We start from the raw sequence: 22211 nt of genomic DNA on the forward strand, positions 1-22211 counted from the left end.
ACCATGATACTGACCATGATACTGATACTGACCATGGTACTGACCATGGTACTGACCATGGTACTGATAATGATTATTATGATGTAACACTTTACTTTTCTCAACAATATGAGACATTATTACATTATGAACTTTTATTACATTATAAGCGGCTACGTGAGATTTATAATGTTACACATTATTACATTATTACATTATAGAAAAATCTGTTATTACGTTATGCGCTCATTTTTTAATTACATTATGAGCTGATTATTACATTATGAGTTTTTATTACATTTAAATTATTACATTATGAACCGTTATTACATTATGAGTTGCTACACCCCTCCTAGGGCCTCTACTATGACTGAATATTCCATTTTCTCCGATTTGAGGTATAGTGCAGAATTTTGGCTACAGAAAGAGTAATTTTCAAGATACAAAGGTCATCTTGGGCTCGTATTGAAGCTTAGGGACATGGGACGTTTTCTATATACAAGTGAGGCAGTGATATTCACCATAAAGTGCTGGAAAATAATCATCTTTGTTGTTATTTGTCAAGCGTCTTTTTTTGTGTGTTTCTGGGGATGTTGTAGGTCATATTTAAAAATACAATGGTAGCAAGCACCAGAATCCTATTTTGCTACTTACCCCTATGTGTCAGGATACTCCATGCCAAATTTCATATTTGTACGACAATTTATGTAATTCTAGTAAATTAATATTTCCATTAACATAATTTCGCCCCCAAAAAAGGGTTTTGGGGCCCCTGAGACCAAATGGCCCCGAGTTGGGGGTGTTCAGTATGAACTTAGGATGGCCCAAGGTATATTCTAACTGGAAATAATAGTGAAAAAAAGTTAGCAGAGAACATCCTGAGGGCTGGGCCTGGCTCCCGGTCTATAATTGCTCCCGATGAGCAGGTTGGTGCCTTGCATGGTTTCCTCCGCCATCGGTGTATGAATGTGTGTGTGAATGGGTGAATGTAATGCACAATCTATGTAAAGCGCTTTGGATAAAAGCGCTATATAAATGCACCATTTAAAGAGTGTCTGGAGAAACACAATGGCGAGAGAGTGAGTCAGAGAACAAGATTGATTGTTAGATTGTTGATTTCTGCCCGACAGCAAAGATATACACAAATATATTTGAACATAATCTATCAAAAGGATAAAACACAAAGATGCTTGAGAGCTTATTATTTCCGTTGTGGTCCTTGAACAGAGCACAGAGCACATAGAGAGAGATTGTTGCTTGAAAAAAGCAGAGGGGGAAAAAAGTAAGATGATGGAGAAGATCGAAGGAGAGACAAGCACTCAGTCGGAAAACATCACAACAGACAAGAAAGATAATATGTCAAACACAATGGAGGCAGGAAGATGCTTTGAACAATGAATGACGTACTGGATAGATTAGGCTTGGGCCTGTCAATTTAACCCATTAAGACCGGGAACGCATCCGTGTCATTTTAATAGATTTCTTTGGGCTATTCAAAACATTGCAGATCTACAAGCACTATAAGCTTGTAGATCTGCACTTTTGCAGATCTACATTTGTCACTCAAATCTTTGCTTCTGGGGATTCTACAAATGTCTTCTAAATCCTAAACAGTTTTTTTGAAAAAACCTATGTTGCTACAGTATAATATCAGTGGTTCTCAAACTTTTTTCATGTCAAAGGACCCTCAAAATGATATGTATTTGGCGGCAGACCCCCCCCCAACTCAAAATATGTTGTTCCAGGGACCCCCAGTAGCAAAGATTTGAGTTACAAAATGTTCGCTTTAAAAACAAAATATATATATCCAAAGATTTGCACACATTATTCAATAAAATAATTTAAATGGCAGATCTACAAGCTCATAGTGCGGCAGATATGCTATTTTAGAAAAAATATCTGACTTAACTGCTATTTTTGAATAGCCAAAGCAATCTAACATGACAGATGCTTTCCTGGTCTTAATGGGTTAAATAAATCGCTTTTTTCCACACTTCCTCCCCGGTCCGATGCGCCCCTTCATTTATGAGCTCAATATTTCGTCAGACAATCAGTCAGTCAGTCGACCCGAGATGCACTCGACGCCGTCGAGACAAGACTAGCAGCAAGGTTAAAGGAAGAATTCAGCCATTTTCAACCTACATTCATGTATTTGCTCCTCACTAATGCTCATTTTAATTATGGTAACATTTTTGTCTATTCACTCTCATAGGAGGTGCTGTGGACATTTCAGAAACATGTCTACCAGTGACATCATCCATGGGGAATCCAGGGTAATAGAAACTGCAGGATTTCGATTCCTGGAAAGTTAGCACGCTATAGTGGAAGCCACTGTCCTCACGTTAAAAAAAAAAAAAAAACTGCCTAACGATGTCACTGGTAGGCGGGTTTCTGAAGTTTCCACAGCCCTCCTATAGGGCATTAACCAAAAAGTCGACTTCATTAACACAAGTCGACGCCCACCAAGTCTCGTTTTTAGTTTATTTTGATTTATGATCATCATTTTTGCTCCATATGTGCGTGTGTACATAATTCAAACTGTAGGATTGGTTATTGTCAAGGACAGAAGTGATTCTTTCCTTTTCCAACTGTGTTGTTTTTCACTGGAACCAGGCATCGGGAGCCATTGATTAACGAGCTCTTTGCAGCTGTGCCTCTGCCTTTGATGTCCCGAGGTCCGCTCAGCCAGTCAATCTCTGTCCCAGTGATTGACAGGCTGAACTGCACTGTGTCAGAAGTAACGGTCAGAAACCGCAAACTTTATCTTGTTGGATAAATGCATCCATGTTGCTGGTTGCCATAGAATCTAATCCCCCCCCCGTCAAACAAGTCGACTCAACTTTTACTGACAGCAAGTCGACTTGCAAAAATCACAAGTCGTTAATGCCCTATGAGACACAGAAAAAATGGTGCCATTTTATCATGAGCATTGGTGAGGACCAATAGGCTCTATGCACAGCAGCCATATTATCACTTCCTTCACAGGTGTTACGAATGATACTAATGAAGGCTCTGTTCCATACTGGGTGCGTTCGAAAATACAGCACTGAGCGCACTGGCCAATACAAACTAATAGGCGAGTGTGCTCCGGTGCGTAATTTTCGAACGTGCCCTTAGAGTAGCACAGTGGTTATCAGACTTTTTAATTTCCACGACCACCATAACTCTGAGAGTGTACAAATGGAACCCAATGGACCCTTGGTTCCTTTTGTACACTCTCAGAGTTACACACCCGCAAGAGGCCATTTGGAACCCCCTCAAGGAACCATGAGGGTCTCTGAACCCCAATTTTAGACACACTGGTGTTGCAGAGTGTTTCCAGTGCACAACATCAACACCCTGACTCTGAGCCTTCATTAGTATCATTGGCAACACCTGTGAATTTCCTCACACTATGGCTGCTGTGCATAGAGCCTATTATATGAAGATGGGTGAAGTGGTCCTTTTAAAGGTGCAAGGGAGAGATGCGCAAGAGCCTTTACTAGTCTCTCAAAGCATGACATGACCTCTGAGGTCGGCTCTACATGGCAGTAGTGATTTAGGCCAGCTGGGGAGGCGTTCTTAGACACAGTCATAATGTGACCTCTTGAAGCATGTGGGGACTAGTATGGACTGGGAGGATTAGGCTGAGAGGAGAGGCTGAATATGATGGTGAATACTGGCGCCAGCAAGTAACAAGTACTTAGTTTTACTCAAGTGTTTACTCAAGTACTGTACTTGAGTACATCTACTCCACTACATCTCAGAGGCAAATATTGTACTTTTACTCCACTACAATTATTTGACATTTTTATTTACTAGTTACTTTGTAGATTTTGATTATTATTACAACACATTAACCAATTCAGCCCTATATACATTTCTGCGATTTGAAAATAAAATAGCCGATCTACAAGCTCACAATGCATGGCAATGCGACGAATTGTAAGCTTGTCGATCTGCTATTTTCAAAAGATTGCAATACATTTGAAAACTTGTGAAACGGGACATTCTGCATAATGAGTACTTTCTACTTTTGGTACTTTAACTCTTTCACTGCCAGAGTAAATAAATAAATAAAGCCCAAAAATACACAGGAGCCGAGATACAGGTGTTTCTTAAATACTTTAACCAGGAAGTGAATGGAGCAGTAAATCTTGGGATCATGTTACCTCCTGGTTCTGTGTGAAAAAAAAAGTGTATATATATATATATATATATATATATATATATATATATATATATATATATATACAAAATAAAGTCGTCATAAGTCGTCCTTGGCAGTGTGGGCATTTGGACGATGTCTCGTCATAAGTCATCCTTGTAACAGAGTAATTCTACATTGCAGTATTGATACTTTTAGTAAGAAAACATTTGAGTACTTTTTCCAGTTCCACCACTGGGCGCCAGGAGGTCAGCACAGGTCTTGATGACCTTCCCGTGGATGCTGTCCGAGCTGGCTGCTTTCCTGATGTTCATACTATTCAACACCTTCCTCACATCCTGTGTCTGTCTGTCTGTCTGTCTGTCTGTCTGTCTGTCTGTCTGTCTGTCTGTCTGTCTCTGTCTTTCTCCCCTTGTCTGTCTCGCGGGCTCTCTCCCATTGTCTCTCACTCTGTCGCTCTAGTCTCACATAGTGCTTTGATGTGGCGCCTGTTCCAGTAGGAAAGTGGCACTTGAATACATTATGTTGGATGATCAATAGATGTCTGACTCTTCACCGCCCTCATGACTCCATTAGGACTGTCACGATCACAGCATTTAAGTTGACGATTAATTGTCACACAAATAATTGCGATTAACGATTTAATTGGCATTGAACATTGGAACATATGAATACAAATTGTATTTCTGTTTGCCTTTTACGCTTCGTAATAAAACGTGTGTGTGTGTGTGTGTGTGTGTGTGTGTGTCGTTCTTGAACATCTATATTCTCCCCAATGGTTCCTATTATTTCACTTTAACCGTTCACAGTTTGATTTTATTGCCTTCTTCCGTGTCAATGATTCTCATTCATGTTGATTTTTACCCACTCAGATAATTGCGATTATGTAATTATTATGAACAGGCCTAGATTCGGTTTGATTCGATCTTAACGGCCCGGTAGCGTATCAAAAAAACTGTTGAATGCGACGAAGTCATTGGAAAATCAACAATTAACGTTAGTCGGCTGCAATCGATCATGTTATGTCACTGCATCGATGCGGAAATCGTCCACGTCTGAATTGTAACGCATCTTAGAATCAATGAATGATCCACAGGGTAAACTTGAAAACCTGGATGTAACACGAACAGGAAAGTGGAAACTATTCTAAAATGAGCTGCAGCTCATGAGAATGCATGCATGGCACGTGCATCATACAGTAGGTGTGTGGGATATATTGTCACGTTTTATAAATGGATGTTTTACACATGGAATCTTTAAGCAGACTGCATTTGTCTGTCTCTCCCCCCTCTCTGTGTGTGTGTGTGTGTGTGTGTGTGTGTGTGTGTGTGTGTGTGTGTGTGTGTGTGTGTGTGTGTGTGTGTGTGTGTGTGTGTGTGTGTGTGTGTGTGTGTGTGTGTGTGTGTGTGTGTGAGAGGGAGAGGTGGTGGGCAACAGGCTCGACTCTAAACGGATATAGCGATCTGTAGACACTTAACAAAGCCACTTGACCAGATCAATGTTGCTGTAACTTATACATTCACTGAAAAATAACATCGCCTGTTGCCTCACAGCAAGAAGAAGGCCCCGGAATTGAACACACCCCCGGCAGGGGGTGTGTTCTTTTCTGTGTTGAGTTTGCATATCATCCCCTCCAGGTACTCTGTTTTTTCCTCCCACGCCAATGTTGTAATTGTGTGTTAAAATAAATATTCCAATGAATGAAACTCCACAAATGAAGTGGAAATAATGAAGTGATAGCAGAGGAAACCAGACATCTATGGTAGCTAGGAAACAAACAGAACAAGAGAGGATGAGAACACATCGTTAGTGTCCGGGCAGAAACCTCTTATCTCCATATATATATTTTGGTTGAGGGAACGATGGAGGGTATATTTGGTGAGTAAATATATAAAGAGGTGCTGGTTAGAACCTCCACATGTAGACTGACTTGAACGCAAGCCTCCCTGACCGGCCAGGCGTGAAGTCACTAGGGAGTCCCCACCCACATAATGTGTGTTGAGGTGGGCCTTGGGGGGGTGGGGGGGGGGGGGGTGGGGTGTGTGTGTGTGTGTGTGTGTGTGTGTGTGTGTGTGTGAGTGTGTGTCCGTCCCTCTCTGTATCTCTTTCCCTCCCTCTCTCTCCCTTTGTGTGTGCATGCACGTGCCCCTATACAGTATATGAATGCCTCTGCTTCACTTCTCTCTCTCTCTCTCTGTCTGTCTCTGTCTCTGTTTGTGGCACGCAGTGGTGTAAATAACTAAGTACATCTACTCAAGTACTGTACAATTTTGAGGTATTATTACTTTACCTGAGTATTTCCAAATTTCAGTACTTTTACTTCTACTCCACTAGATCTCAGAGGCAAATATTATACTTTAGCAATATTTTATACATCTACAAGCTCACAACGCGTTGCATCGTGACGCGTTGTGAGCTTGTAAATCTGCTATTTTCAAACATTTTAGTACTTTACTTATGATACTTTAAGTATATTTTGATGCCAATACTTTTGTACTTTTGCTCAAGAATTTTTTTTAACACAGGCCTTTTACTTAAGTTGTAACGGAGTATTTTTTTATATTTTGGTATTGCTACTTTTACTTAAGTAAAATATTTGAGTACTTCTTCCACCACTGGTGGCATGTGATGAAGATGGAGCAGAGATTGGAGGAGTGATAGGTTGCGATGGAGAGATTTGACTGCCTCCTTCTCTGAGAGCCGCTTCCCTTCTTCATCTCCTTCTAATCTCTCTCCCGCTGTCTCTCTCGCTCTCGCTCTTGCGCATCTATATTCTCCCCAATGGCTTCTATTGTTTCACTTTCACAGTTCGATTTTTTTTCTTCCCTCTGCGTCAATGATTCTTTCATAACTCCTGGGTCTGCTTCTCTCTCTCTCCCTCGTTCATGTCGATTTTGCCCACTCAGGCAACGATATTTCAGCACAATGAATGAAACTCAGACAGTGTGTGTGAGGCAGGGACATAACCTGTTCACATTCAGCCAGACGTGCCTTATTCTAGGCGTGTCATAATAGGCGAACATTTGACGAGGTGAACGTTTGGCTCGTGTCCCATTGCAACGTGTGCTGATCTTGTAGACCTGCTATTTTCAGTGACGATATTTGGTGTAGAGGGAACAAAAGGGGGGGTGGGGGGGGGTCAAGTACAGACCCCTGGGGGACCCCAGTCAGTGATGTATATAGGTTTAAGGGTAAGATTAAGGTTAAGTTTCGTTGTCCCTGGGGGAAATATGTCTTTGGAACAGTGCTACTGGCAGTCTGTTACACATTCAAATAAAAATAAAATCACAGAAAGAAAACACCTTTAACATGAAAGGGACGTTTGATAGTGCATTTACAGTAACATTGACAACATGGCAGCTTGTGTCACAATGCATTGCGAGCTTGTAGATTTGCTATTTTAATCATTTCTCAAAGATGCATAATGATAATGAAAAAAAGGGCTAGATGCTTGTTATTCCACATTGCTCTATTAGCTCTAAGACTTATAGATGTGTCAAATGTTAGAGCATGTGCTCTAAGATGTAACATCAGAGCTCAGCAGCTTGATGGAGGCTGGAACAAACGGTATAGCTTCAAGTGGCTTGATTTGCACTTTGGCACATGGAGTCTTTTTCCTGATGGCAGAGAGGTTGTAATCAGAGAAGAGTGTGAGAGTCTGCAGTGATTTTTGTTGCATCAAAATGATGGTTCTTAAAGATGGAGTGCCATGATATTTTTTAACCCTAAAACCTGATCATAAGGTATTATTATTATGTAAGGATTTTTTTCAACAAAAAAAGTGTACAGTAAGTGTTAAAATGTTGTTTTTATGTAGACACACCCACCAGTGCATTAAGTATACCTGGTTCTCACCTTAGCACCTCCTCCACCACCTTAGCACCACCCACCTGTCCTAGTCCCTCCTCCTCCTCATGCCCACACCTGTTGTGTTATGATAATGAGGGGGAGGGTGTGGGCTTTGTGATGTCACTAAAGCGCTGTTTCTCTATTGGCACGTTTGACCCTCAAGGTTTCAGCCTCCAGGAAGAAACTCCAAATAGTCAGAGAAGACATAAAACACCATAAAAACACCACCGGGGGGCTTAATGAAGTTCTATCAACCTCATAGACACATGAAAAACAGAAAAAGTGCAAAAACATGGCACCACCTCTTTAAAGGTATATTGCACTTTCAAACAAGCTTGGGGTAATGTTAATGTCTACTCTAGCTTTTGTGAGCACCCCAGACAGTTTTACAGTTGCTTGATTCAGTGTTTAGATATTTGATATTCATTTTTATCAGACACGCCCCCTTCCTTTACAAACCCCTTGAAACTCCATTTCAACCATGATAGATTCATCCAAAACACCCGTCTTGTCCTTGATTCTGGTGATTGCTTTTTTCCTTCTACGTGAGGGGGCCATGTCTTTTCAATTACTTATTTCATTTATATATATTTTTTTATATTATTATTATTCCTTTTCATTTTCCCCCCAAAAAAAGAAAAAAGAAAAAGAAAAAAGTAATCGAAAAAACACGGCCACCGCACGTATTTCAATAACAAAATCAGTCACCAGAACCAAGGACAAGTGTTTTCAATTAATCTAACATGGTTAAGAGTTTGAAGGTACAATGGGTTTGTATAGGAAGGGGGAGTGTCTGATAAAATGAATATCAAATATCGAAATACTGAATCAAGCGACTTAAAAACTATCCGGGGTGCTCACATAAGCATGAATCATTTTAACCACTTTAACCCTTATACTTTGGCTATTAAAAAATAGCAGTTATACAAGCTCACAGCGCGTCACTTTGTGCCACGCTATGAGCTTGTAGATCTGCTATTTTTGAAAAATCGTGAACATTTTTGCAAATCTTTGAATATATTTGAATATTTTTTTAAAGCGAACATTTCTTTACTCAAATCTTTGCTTCTGGAGGTTCCCTGGCACAACATATTTTTGAGATGGCGTTCCGCAGCCAAATGCATATCATTCTAAGGGTCCTTCAGTTTGAGAACCAATGGGTTAAGGGTTCTTTATTCAAACAAGTCCAGGCTCTGTGTGAGCTCCCAGTCCGTTCATATGCACATCGCTCCGCTTTGACTGATCTGCTGAGCTGCTATAAATAAAGTCATGATACATGCATGCTTTACATGCATGAATCATCAGAGCAATGGCAATGAACACACACACACACACACACACACACACACACACACACACACACACACACACACACACACACACACACACACACACACACACACACACACACACTCTGAAGCAGCAGGTACCTCGGGGGTGATTTGCAGTGCCCACACAGTCCACTGGTGTTTATAGTTGGTCACTTCATCATGTGTAGGATGTGTACATGCATATATTATCAGCACGTTTATGAATATATGCATGAGTGTGTTGCTCTGCATTTTTTTTGCGTTTCAGCAGCCAACATTCTGTCACACATTGTTTACGTGTGTGTGTGTGTGTGTGTGTGTGTGTGTGTGTGTGTGTGTGTGTGTGTGTGTGTGTGTGTGTGTGTGTGTGTGTGTGTGTGTGTGTGTGTGTGTGTGTGTGTGTGTGTGTGTGTGTGTGTGTGTGTGTGTGTGTGTGTTGCACGGCTTTGGCTCCGATTCTATAGAAGTTCTCAAGTATTGAGATGGGAAAGGGAAATCAAATAACCACTTTTAACCTGGTGTATGTGCAGAAAAAGGCAAAATAGCTGATCTACAAGCTCTATACAGCCTTGTATATTGGCTATTTTCGTGTATTGAATGCGGCTTACCCACACGAACCCTAGCATCCCTATTCTTCTGGGCATATAAATAGGCAAGGGGGGGAACAGGGTTGGAGCATTTACCACTAAATTAACCACTAAAGCCCTATATTTGTCATACAACAGATAATAGCTGATCTACAAGCTTTCAGCGTGTTGCGATGCATTAGGCTGCCACCAGACCAGAACATGCATACATGCAGCCAGTCTGATAATGGGCAACGCATTATGCGGAAAAAATTGCGGAAGAAATAGTTATTTCTGCCTGATCCACCAGTAGTTCTCAAACTTTTTCAAAGCAAGGACACCCAAATTGAATTATGTTTTTTTATACAATTATACAAGCTTTTCCAAACATTTTCAAAAATAGCAGATATACATGCTCGCATACTCTTTTAGACTCTGCCCCCCCCCCCCCGCCCCACACACACACACACACACACACACACACACACACACACACACACACCAGTAATTATCTGTAATTAATTATCAGAGTAACCCATCTTTCAAGGTTATGGTGTAAGTGCTACTTAATGACCAATTTATTAATGCATCAATTCATCACTACGCTATATTTTCTTACCCATTTGAACCACACAAACCTAAAGGTCATGATCCAGTGGAGTATGTGGAATATTAATTGTTGCAATTAATTTAGCAATGAACTGCATCATCAGGCTCTTGTTGTTGCTGCTTTCCTTGAGTCAGATAAAACCTCACACTGTCAAGGTTATGCTATCATGGAAAGTTCTCCAGGTGCCTGACGACCAAATGAGGTGAATTAATGTCATTACACTATACCGTGTGAGCAATAATGTAAAGCCGAGAGGGACACGGTGTAGATGAGACACCGCAGAGAAAGCAGGATTAAAACCTACAGGTCTTCAGGTGCAGACAGCTGCCAGTATTATCTGAGGGCAACGACACTGAAACCTCATACTCTTAAAGGGATAGATCACCCATATTGTTTAGTTTTTGTCGCATTCCTAAGACAATAATTTGATGACCAGCGGGCCAGTAGGCAGCGGTTCCGGTAGGAGACATAAAGGAGAGTTTTTGTGTCTCCTACTGGAACCGCTGCCGGTCATCAAATTATTGGCTTAGGAATGCGTTAAAAACAAAAAAATATCCATGAATTCAAGTCTCCATGGGGTGACTAATCGATAGAGGGAAAAAAAAGTCATTTTGGGGGTAAACTATCCCTTTAACCACTTAAGCCCTGTTAATACATTTTTTTGTGTATTTTTTTAACATGCCAAAATAGGGACACCATGAAAGCGGTTAAAAATAAGCGGCACATCAGCTGCATAATTGCAGCTCTAGTAACAGCTTCATTATTGGCCACAACAGAGATGCAACTTGACACTAGGAGCACAGTATGATTGTATGTTTGCAAAATGTCCATGAGACAAAGACATGACAAATTGATAATAGGTTGTTTGTATGTTTCGAGGATGTCCATGAGACAAAGGACATTGAGTCACTTCTTGGCAGAAGGTAATTTCATTGGTGTGTGTCTGTCCCTCTGAGTCGTGTCTTTCTTGTTTTATTTAAAAAGTCTCCAAAATAGGCACATTGTCTCTTTTTTACAGATGCACCGCTTGATAGCCTTGACAGGTTTCTTTAAATTGACACCGGTCCGTGCCGCTGACAGAGCCTGTAACACCTGTGTCAATTTAATTTGAACACCTGAGGTGTCGAGGCCTGTTAAAGGCAAAAAGTTCTGCCACCCCCCTGGGAGTGCATTACCACCCTATCAAAGCCATCCGTTACTATCTTGTCTTCTTACACCGGTCCCTGACAGCCAGCAAGCGAGCAAACTGGTTGCGCACAAAACGGATATGTAGTGTTGCATGTCACCAGTGGTGTAAAGTAACTAAGTACATTTACTCAAGTACACTTTTGAGGTATTTTTTACTTTACTGGGCTATTTCCAATTTTCTGTACTCACTCCACTACATATCAGAGGCAAATATGGTACTTTTACTTCACTACAATTATTTGAAAACTTTAGTTACTAGTTACTTTGTAGATTTTGATTATTATTACAAAACATACATTACCCACTTCAGCCCTGTATACATTTCGGCCATTTGAAAATAGCCGATCTACAAGCTCACAATGTGTCGCATCGCGACACATTGTGAGCTTGTAGATCGGCTATTTTCAAAAGATTTTTATAAATTTGAAAACTTGAAATGGGACATTCTGCATAATGACTACTCTCTACTTTTGGCACTTTAAGTACATTTTGATACTTTTGTAGTACCCTTTTGTTAGTACCCCTTTGTACTTTGAATTTCAGACTTTTGCTTGTAACAGAGTATTTCTATTTTGCAGTATTGATACAATGAATGTAGTACTTTTTCCAGCACTGATGTTGCCTGTCACAACGAGACCGCGGCCCATAAACCCAAACCAATCAATTTAACGAGGGGTGTAAACAACGAATGAATATGACTGCAACTACTAATGAATATGACTAATGAGAAGACATGAATGTAATTGCATAGATGGGGCATTGTTTCACTTCATGTATTTTAATGAAGAGGCAAAACAACATGAGTAAGTAAGTAGATCGGACAGGCTTATTGTGAGTATCAGCCAAGAACGCAGTGAGTCTAATCCCGTTACAACGCGCTAGATCCCTGGGAGATGGATTACTGAGGTGGAGCGCCACACCCGTACCATCAGCTCACAATACTTAACCGCACGACTTGCTGGCACCCAAGCTGTGTTACTCATACACAGTGGTGTAAAGTAACTATGTACTTTTACTCAAGTGCCAGCCAAAAGTACATAGTAAAAAAAAAGTGCTCAGGAGCCGAGATACAGCCCTTTTCAGTAATAAGTTAAACAAGAAGTGAACGGAGCAGCAAATCTTCAAATGATGATATCTTAGGTTCAGAATATTTTTTTCCAAAAGCGATGTGACGCGTTGTGAGCTTGTAGATGTGCTATTTTAAACATTTTGGCAGCCAAAAATACATAGTAAAAAAAAAGTGCTCAGGAGACGAGATACAGCCGAGATACAGCCGAGATACAGCCGAGATACAGCCTTTTTCAGTAATAAGTTAAACAAGAAGTGAATGGAGCAGCAAATCTTCAAATGATGATATCTTGGGTTCTGAACAAAAGAAAACAAAACACGTCATTTGCACCCAGCGCCATTGCGGTAAAACACGTGAAACACGTCAATGGCACTCAGTGAGTTAAGTACAATGTTGAGGTATTTTTACTTCAGTGGAGTATTTCCAATTGTCAGTACTTTTACTTCTACTCCACTACATCACAGAGGCAAATGTTGTACTTTTACTCCACTACAATTATTTGAAAACTTTAGTTACTGGTTACTTTGCAGATATCAAATATTACATTATAAAACATACATTAACCACTTTAGTCCTATTTTATACCTAGGCTATTTTCAACCATTTTAGTACTTTTACTTTTGGTACTTTAAGTACATTTTGATACCAATCCTTTTGTACTTTTACTCAAGTAATTTTTTTATTCTGGACTCTTACTTGTAACAGAGTACTTTTACGTTGCAGTATTGATACTTTTACTTAAGTAAAACCTTTGAGTATTTTTTCCACCACTGCTCATACGCTGAGTTGGCGGTGCCCAGGATCAAAACCCATGACGACCGGACATAACATGGCAGTATATGCAGTATACGCATGTGTCATTTTAGATTTCTTTGGCTATTCAAAAATAGCAGATATCCAAGCTCATAGCGCGGCACTGAGTGCCGTGCTACGAGCTTGTAGATCTGCTATTTTTGAAAAATCTTGAAAATTTGTGCAAATATTTGAATATATATATTTTTTTAAGCGAACATTTGTAACTCAAGTCTTTGCTTCTGGGGGGTCCCTGGAACAAAATATTTTGAGATGGGGGTCAAAACACATAATCTAAAAATGTTTTCTAACAGTGTTGCTATATCAGTGGTGCTCCAACTTTTCCATGGCAAGGACCCCTAAAATTATGCAGTATGTATTTGGCCGTGGACACCCATCTCAAAATAATGTTGTTCCAGGGTGGCATGTGGCATGCTTTAATGGGGTGCATGTGAGGACAGTTGTATTTGTATACCTCCCTCACTCACGCAAAGACCAGACTTCCCTCTGATTGCTTGGCTGACTATGTGAGCTCAGAGCTCAGTGCTTATTCCCCACCATGTTGGCTCATGTGGCTCAATGACAGCTTGACATTGCTTTGGGTCTTCATGAAGCCTGGCAGCAGTACGCCGTCTCTCATTTATTAAGTCAGGAACTCTATATCAATTTGTTCTAGCTACAGACTGGTGATTATGAGGGGAATTATTAAACCCATGAAACTCAATAAGGGGTTTTGATGGCCGCAATTCTTAAAAGGAAACTTTGCCGATTTTGCACCCAAACCCTATTTTAATGAAGTTGAGGACATAATAAACATGTATAAAGTTGCCCTTTAAGCCACGCTGATCGAGTGAATCAATGAGATGGGTGGTATTTGTTTGTGTTTTCCAGAAGGCTTTTGAACTGCCTGTGGTGCTAATCAGTGACTTCTCTTAATCCCTTCTTAAAATGGCTTTTATCAAAAGGCCTTTGCATAGTTATAAAGTCAGATTTTGTATTTATTTCACAATGCACTTTATATTCTACACATGTAATCCTGTTTTAATTGTGTTGCTGGTTTAATTCTGATTTATTGTAGTTTTTCTTCAGTTTATAATGATACATTATGCAGTTGTTTCAGTTGTTTTGGGGGTATTTGTCACTGTTCATAACATTTTGCACTTACAGTGAGTGAAATAAGATCCTACTTGTTATGAGGAGCATTTGGTGCTATTAATACAGCGCCTGAAGGTAGTTTTATGGGACACATCATCACCCATTTGGAATAAGTACGTGACAGGGGGCTCGCGATCGACATGTGCCTAGTTTTTAAATCATTGCCAAAAAGAAATATGATTTCAAGGATAGCAGCAGGTCCCTCGTGTTGGAGGACGGAAGTAGCCTGGAACCGGCTTCAATTTATATTCCTCCTCTCTTGGTACAGTAGAAGGGGGGGAGTTCCAGAGGGGGGGGGGTTCCAGAGGGGGGGGGGGTTCCACTTGAGTGCAGAAGACAGGACATAAGAGACAACATGCCGTAGAAAGAAAAATGAGGCATGCAGGAGCAAACGGAGGAGAAGATGGGTGGGTGAGTGGCAGTGGTGGAAAGTAACTAAGTACATTTACTGAAGTACATTTTTGTGGTATTTGTACTTTCCTTGAGTATTTCCACATTCCAATACTTTTACTTCAACTCTACTGCATCTTGGATCCAAAAATGTTACTTTTACTCCACTACAATTATTTGAAAACTTAAGATACTAGTTTCTTTGTAGATATAAATTATTGCAAAACATACATTAACCTCTTTAGTCCTATTTTATACATACATGTAGGCTATTTGAAAATGCATTGTGATGCGTTGTGAGCTTGTAGATCTGCAATTTTAAAACATTTCAGTACTTTTACTTTTTGTACTTTAAAGCTATACTAGGTAACTTTTTCAAAAAAACTAAAGTTAAATTGTATATCTTTTGTGAGTGGCAAATGTTTCACAACACGCACTCCATGAATTTCACCCCTGAAAGCCTTTTCTATTATATTTTCTATTGAAAGTGTGGTGGGGCGCCCTTCCCGTGAAAATTACGTCATCCGTCCGGAAAACGGAAACGGAAATGCACCGGTTTCCTGTTTGACCCAACAGAGTCTATCTGCAGACTGCAGACTAGGGGGTGTATCTCATTGTGAGACTAGGGGGTGTATCTCATTGTGGGCGTTTCAGAAAGGGGGCGTATCCCATTGCCCCACTAAGGTTATGGTTAGGTTTAGGTTAGGTCCTATATTCCCCGCTCTCCTAGGAGTACGGTCCCGAGGAATACGAAACGCCCCCCCTACAATACGAAACGCCCCCCTACAATACGAAACGCCCCAATAGGATACGCCCCAATAGGATACGCCCCTAGTTTGCAGTCTGCAGACAGACCCCTCTCGTTTGACCAGGAACTACCGCACTTTTAACACATTGGGTGCCAAAACCGTATATATACGGTTTTGCGCATACTAACGTTGAGTGCCAAAACCGTATATATACGGTTTTAAAAAAAAAAAAAAAAAAAATTACTTTTTTTTTTTTTTTTTTTTTTTTTCTTCACAGCAACAGGAAATATCACTCCTACAAGATTTAGACTCCAATCCACCTCCTGGTTAACTTATGACTTCAAAAACCTGTATCTCGGCTCCTGTGCACTTTTTTTTTTTACAATGTTAATTTAACTATTTTCAACTGGCTGCAACTATGGAATGGATTTCCGAATGTTTTAAATTTTTTCCCCCCGATTGTACGAGACCTGTATGTGTGTAATGAGGGGATCACCGTGAGGACGGTGATCACTGAAAATATTTTGTGACTACTTGAAAAAGGTTCAAAATGTTTAAAAAGTCCTGGCACTCAAAGTATAATATTTTAATAAACCTCTGGCACCCAATGTGTTAACAAAAAGGAATCTCACGCTGTTTTTAAGACATTATTATCTATTATTTGAAGATGGAAAAACAACAGCAAAAGAAAACACAGCTCATGGTAACTAAAGCACCACTGGCTAAGAGAAACGATCCGCAGATAGTATAAAACAATTAAAAGAACGCTTTTTGAAACGCTTCCGCCTTCCGGTGAAAACAAATGGAATTCTGGGTAATGCAGGACACCTTGTATTGCTTTAAGTACATTTTGATACCAACACTTTTGTACTTTTACTGAAGTATATTTTGAACACCAGACTTTTACTTGTAACGGAGTATACTTCTACATTGCAGTATTGATATCTTTACTTAAGTAAAACATTTGAGTATTTTTTCCACCGCTGAATGGAAGATGAGGGTGAGAAGGAGGGAAGTGAAGGGGAAGGAGGCAAAATGAGAGAGCAATTTGAAAAGCAAACGCTAATGAGATGAACAGATGGGGAGGAAAGGTGCATAACGCCATAACTTTACTGCAGGGAAATGTGCGTGTGTGCCTCACAGTTGTTAGTGCAATCAGAGCCAATCAAGCATCACTCCTTAGCAAAATGTTGTTGATGTTTTGATCTCCTCTCACATAACTAGGCTAATACCACCTCCTTAACACAATAGTACACACACCCATGGGACTAAATGAACACAAGATAAAACGGCACACACATTACGAAAGGGGAGGAGGTACTCTCCACGATACCTCTAGAGAAATTGAGGTACAATCGCAGTGGCTCTAAAGATAGGTACATTAAAACCTGGATCCCTTTCAAAGAGTTTGTTGAAAGCATACCTTTCACTTGAATCCATACTCCCTTGCATAATTGACATCACTCAACAAATCTGATACGGGACGGCCTCTGGTTGGAGGCCTACAATATGTAGATGGTTGGATTGGATACAGAGATTTTTTTACCCTTGTTCTTGCTTGTGAACTTAATGGTGGAATTGTTTATATAACTTAACCTGAAAAGTACAATGCATTCTGATGCACATTACATGGAAAAATAAAGCGTTTTTTTTTTAAATTATGAAAGGGGAGATTGCACATTTTGCTGGATTTCTATTTGGAGGATTGTATTTTTCTGCAGACTCCTTGGCAGGTGTCTTGACGACATGCCTCCCCGCTGTCCGTGCCGCGGCGCTGACAGAGCCTGTAACACCCTGTATCAATTTAATTTGAAACACCTTGAGGTGCCGAGGCCTGTTAACCCATTCAATCCGGAAATGCATCTGTGTTCTTTAGCTCTTCAAAAATAGCAGATCTACAAGCTCATAGCCTGGCACAGAGTGCCGCGCTATGAGCTTGTATATCTGCAATTTCTTTTTTAATATTGAAAATGTGTGCAAATCTTTATATTTTTAAAGCGAACATTTTTAACTCAAATCTTTGCTTCTGGGGAGTCCCTGGAACAAAATATTTTGAGATGGGGGGGTCTCCGGCCAAATACATATCTAAAAATGTTTTCTAAACCCTAACAGTATGTTGCTATATCAGTGGTGCTCCAACTTTTCCATGTCAAGGACCCCTAAAATGATAAATATTTGGCCGTGGACCCCCATCTAAAACTATTTTGTTCCAGGGACCCTAGAAGCACAGATTTTCGCTTTAAAACATTGAAACAAACATTTGCACAAATTTCCCACGAAAAAAAAAAAAGAAGCCAAATAAATCTCAAAATGACACAGATGCGTTCCCGGTCTTAATGGATTAAGGGCAGAAAGTTCTTCCTCCCCTCTGGGAGAGCATTACCACCCTATCAAAGCCATCGTGTTGCCATTGCACGATTACTATAGGCCAGTGGTTCTCGAACATTTTCATTGCAAGCCCCCCACAAATTGTTTTGTTTGTATCTGAAAAGGTTTGGGCCAGGGACCCCAGAGGAGAAGATTTTTGTTTAAAAATATTCAAAGTTATTCAAGATGTTCCAAATATGTTTTATATTTTTCAAATATGTTCTAAAATAGCAGATGTATTGTACATGCTGGCAGCCCGGCACAAAGTGACACGCTGTGAGCTTGTAGATCTGCTATGTTTGAATAGCCAATATATAAATGGATAAAGTGGTTAAAATGATTGTGATGCTATGTTAACTACTTTTGCTGGGGACCCCCTGGAACCTCTCTCAAGGACCCCTGGGGGCCAGCTAGTGAGCGAGCGAACTGGTGACGAAATGGTGCCAGAAATTGTACTAATTTATGCCTGTCATAAATAAATTGTCCTAATTTATGCCTGTCATAAAGAGACTATAACCCGAAACAATCTAATTAACTAGTGGCATAAACAACGAATGAATATGACTATAATTAAGTATTGAATATAAATAATGAGAAGAATATCCTTGCTTCATCAAGCTACGGACATACACGCTTGTATGCTCGCACGCACGCACGCACGCACGGACGCGCACACTCTTGTACTGCACACACACACGCACACACGCACACACACGCACACGCACACACACACACACACACACACACACACACACACACACACACACACACACACACACACACAGCTATTTGATTTATTTGAAATGCAATAAAACCACACAGTTTGAGAATAACACAATAAATACATATTTCCATTTTTTTTTTTACAATTTACAAAGCAAATGACAGTAACATTTGTAAACAAGTATGTTAACATCAAGTATGTTGCATTTATTGTAAATAATATATACGTAAACAAGCACTCCCCTATCTTTCCCTAGATTAATGACCTTCTAGAGGGACCTCTTCTAATAGACATCAGTTTGACACTGGTTTCAAGGCTGTTCCACTGTGTAGCTCCTCTGTAAGTAAATGATCCCTTACCAACTTTATTTAAAAACAAATAGGAAGGCTCACATTAGCTACAATGGCTCTGGTGAAAAAAATGTGTGAACTTCCCTTTACTGAGTTAAAAGAAAAATGTGCATATATTTCCTTCATATGCACGGCTAAACACACATTATGCATAGACAGGTCTCCATTAAATATTGTGAGACCTGGCCGCCTCACAACCACTAGATGAGGGTCTCATTATACTGATGACTGTTTGAACAATCCTGAATATGAATATGAAGTGATGAGGGTCTCACTACTCTACCGTTTGATGATGGTTTGAACGATCATGAAATGTCAATATGAAGTGCACCGGAGCAGACTCAGACTCTTTAAATATGCCTGTTTTATTACAGGTGCTATTATGTATACAGAGGCCCCTTTTCCACCAAAATAACTGTGGTTCTCAAACTGGTTCCGTTCTAGATTCTTGGAACCTTGGTGCTTTCACGGAACCAGTCGCGAACCGGCTTCCTTTTCCTCCAGTTTTAAGCAGAACCATTGTAATTGAAGGTGGCATACTGTAGATGAATGGTTAGAGAGCCCGCCTGGGGAGCAGGAGTCCCCAGTTGCCCCACGTTCGATTCCAGGCCTGGCCAACGATGTGTCGAATATGACCGGTCGAAGTGTCTAATTCACGTGTGAAATCCAATCGTCAATGGCATTATGATGATTTTTTGCTTGCTTTTGCCATTGTATATCATCTGCATCTTCCTACCTGTATAATAGTGGTACGCGCACTTTGGTTCCCAGTTCAGGGCAAGGAAATATGTAAAGTATTTTTTGGTTCCAGTTCTCAACCAATTAATTTTCAGTGGAAAAGGACCCAGAGTGTGCTTTTTGGAACATGTTGGAAGGTATTACGCCAAACAAAAAAAATGTGGACGTTTATAGACGTTTATAGCAGACCCTTACGGGTCCATTTGGTTGCATTTGTACACTCTCTGAGTTAAATTAACACTGATGATTTTACTGTGTAGATTGGGGGTCCCAAAGATAAACAAAATAAATACTGGAAATAGCAGATCTACAAGCTTGTAGATCTGCCTCCCCGGCTCCCCCCCAGGAGCAAAGATTTGAGTTAAAAAATACATAGCCTATATATATATTCAAATAGTTGCACCCATTTTTGCAGGACAGTTGCAGGCTTTTTTTCCCGAAAATATCAGATCTACAAGCTCGTAGTTTGATCTAGTTGAGCTTGTATATCTGCTATTTTTGAATAGCCAAAGTATACATTATTACTAAATTCTAAAATGATTGAATGGGTTAATGGTACCCTTGACCACTGCTGCGCCTCAAGAGAAATTATTCTTCAGATGTCTCAGTCCAATATAAAACACCTGAGGACCTTTCTTCCATAGATTCTTCCTTTTGATGTGGCTCGATGTGGCTCGCACCCTGCTGATGTCAAGGAGTAGCGGAGCACAGCGGTCGGGCTGGATGTAACATAGAAACCTCTTATCTCCATATTCTAACTTTGTGTGTGTTTTTTTCTTAAATTAACGCCATACTTGATCAATACTACAGTGTCACATAAAAGCATCAAAAGTAGTAGATATGTTAGATCTGCTACTTTTGCTGTTTTGGGATTTGAATCCTTCGTTGCCCTGCGGAAATGAACAGTTTGAGAACACTTTTGTTCCAACAGCAATTAGACTCTTCAACTCTGCACTAACTCTGCACTAATGGCCTTAGTTTTAGTTATTTATGGGTCTATGTGCAATGACAAAGGATTGTTATTATTCCCAGTGACACCTCTTTAATGCTTGTTATGCTTACTCATAATATATTTTTATATTTGTCTTCTCTCAGTTTTAACCTGTGCCCCCCCCCCCCCTCTTTTTGTGATGCGTTTTTAATTAACCTTGCTGTATGCCTGTATGAGCTATGGGATATCTGAATTTACCCTCGGGGATTAATACAGTATCTATCTATCTATCTATCTATCTATCTATCTATCTATCTATCTATCTATCTATCTATCTATCTATCTATCTATCTATCTATCTATACTGAAAAGTGACAGTTTTGGACGTAATGGGGTTTCCACCCGACAGAGACCATATAGGCAACCAGGGCACGTACTCGGTGACCTTCTGAGCGTGAAACAGCTGGGTTTCATGTCGAGGAAAAAAAGGGGGATAAAAGAGATGGGACAGATGGGGAGGATAACTGGACGGTCTCCCTAGAGGGTGATGTTTGTGACTCTCGGTTGTCGGTTCCATTTGTACACTCTCAAGAGTTAAATTAACATTGATTTTACAATATAAATTGGGGTCCCCGGGATAGAAATGCCATTAAATGGGGGTCCGTAGCCTAATGCATGTCAAAGTGGGGGTCCTTGAAATTAAAATGGTTGAGAATCACTGCTAGAGAGCCGTAAAAACCTTCTCTTATGGGGGTCCCTGGCTTATCTTTTCAAATGGGGGTCCACGGGCTAATAAGTGTCAATTTGGGGGTCCTTGACATGAAAACGTTTGAGAACCACTGGTGTAGAGAACCTCCCCTGATGCACATGGAGTCATCAGATGCTTCTTCACACTATCTGACGTTTCTAGTTGAGAGAGAGAGAGAGAGAGAGAGAGAGAGAGAGAGTCCAGCTCTTTCCGATATTAGTTTTCACCTCACTCAGCATGTGCATCATGTACTGGTACCTACAGCCTATTATATTATGGATGAGCTGGTCACTGACAGCTGACCGGTACTTGACCAAACATAGACAGACTGACCCTACTCTGACCCTCTCACACACACACACACACACACAGGGCCCAACAGAAATGTATTCCAGAAGATCTCTCTGTCCCAATGAAACACCTGAGGACCTTTCCTCTAAATATTCTGTCCGTCGTTGAAGGATGAGCTGAGCACAGCAGAACGTCATTTAATGCTCACTCGCCCAACAGCAAAGGGAATGCTGATGAGACAGAAGCCATAAATCGCAG

Source organism: Gymnoscopelus braueri (genome assembly GCF_963280865.1).
Source record: "Gymnoscopelus braueri genome assembly, chromosome: 15".
NCBI classification, from domain to species: Eukaryota; Metazoa; Chordata; class Actinopteri; order Myctophiformes; family Myctophidae; genus Gymnoscopelus; species Gymnoscopelus braueri.